The sequence below is a fragment of the Halyomorpha halys genome, unplaced genomic scaffold (assembly GCF_000696795.3).
Source record: "Halyomorpha halys isolate HHAL.00 unplaced genomic scaffold, Hhal_1.1 Scaffold1290.1, whole genome shotgun sequence".
NCBI lineage: Eukaryota > Metazoa > Arthropoda > Insecta > Hemiptera > Pentatomidae > Halyomorpha > Halyomorpha halys.
Window position 1 is genome coordinate 261,832 of NW_027106157.1, and position 252 is coordinate 262,083.

The following is a 252-nucleotide window of genomic DNA, read 5'->3' on the forward strand; positions in this document are numbered from 1 at the left end:
CGGATATCCTCCTTCTTTCTTCCAACTTGCAGAATCTTACCTTTGTTAGTATTGATTATCATTGATTTTCGTTAGAGCTCTTATAATACTCCATAAATGCCAATTGCTACTTTTCCACAGAGTCTATTTCATAATCAATACCTGATATTTTCTATTATTTATTTAATATTAGAGAAAGATGGTCTCGAGATCTTCTCCTCTAGAAATGTTTTTGGAGTTCTATCAATGGGTAGATTCTCCACATGTTTTTAT